Source organism: Penaeus monodon, chromosome 20 (genome assembly GCF_015228065.2).
Source record: "Penaeus monodon isolate SGIC_2016 chromosome 20, NSTDA_Pmon_1, whole genome shotgun sequence".
Lineage (NCBI taxonomy): Eukaryota > Metazoa > Arthropoda > Malacostraca > Decapoda > Penaeidae > Penaeus > Penaeus monodon.
This window is the reverse complement of record NC_051405.1, coordinates 44102050-44102804: the sequence shown is the minus strand read 5'-3', so window position 1 is coordinate 44102804 and position 755 is coordinate 44102050.

The following is a 755-nucleotide window of genomic DNA, read 5'->3' as shown; positions in this document are numbered from 1 at the left end:
AAAAAAGCAATTTGTGAAAATAGAGAAAAAGGGTGAAGGCCAAGTGTGTAAATCGTTCATGGTGTCTGGGTAATCTCGTGGATTAAAGTCTCAGGTTGTGAAGGATATTCCAAATTTGTAATAAATGTCAAGGTTGTAAAAGGTGTAATACAGTGACTATACAGAAAGGTATACACAGCTGTATATGACTTATATAACGTCTCTCTTTCCTAGATATCAAGGAGAAATTTTACAGAACACACAGAAGAAAATGTAAAAGAAAGTAATACGTGAAGAATTAAGATCATACCAAACGGATGACATAGGTAAATGGAGATTAAGAACAAAGAGAAAGGGCAGACGAACATACGAACATAAAAGCCTAATAAAAAATGGTGTACGTGCTTAAAACTTGTTTGCATTTGAAACAACACATACTACGTGCTTATAACAAATCTCTAATTGAAATCATACAAACCACATTCGGAATGACAAAAATAGAACCCAACTATAAGAAAGTAATCTCAAAATAAACAAAAAATAAGCGAAAAAATAATTGCAAGCACAGCAGCTAAAAGCGTATTCAAGCAACAGATAACCTTGAAGAGACCGAATGTATGCTGAATCCTAATGAGACGATAATTCAGGCTTAAGCGCTTCAGCCTTGCCTCTTTGAGACCGATTTTCCGTCTGGAAGCCTTACGTCAGTGGAGATTTTGGTTCCAAGCTTGAGGTAGAAGACGGGGGGAAGGGAGAGGGAGATACAACGGGAAAAG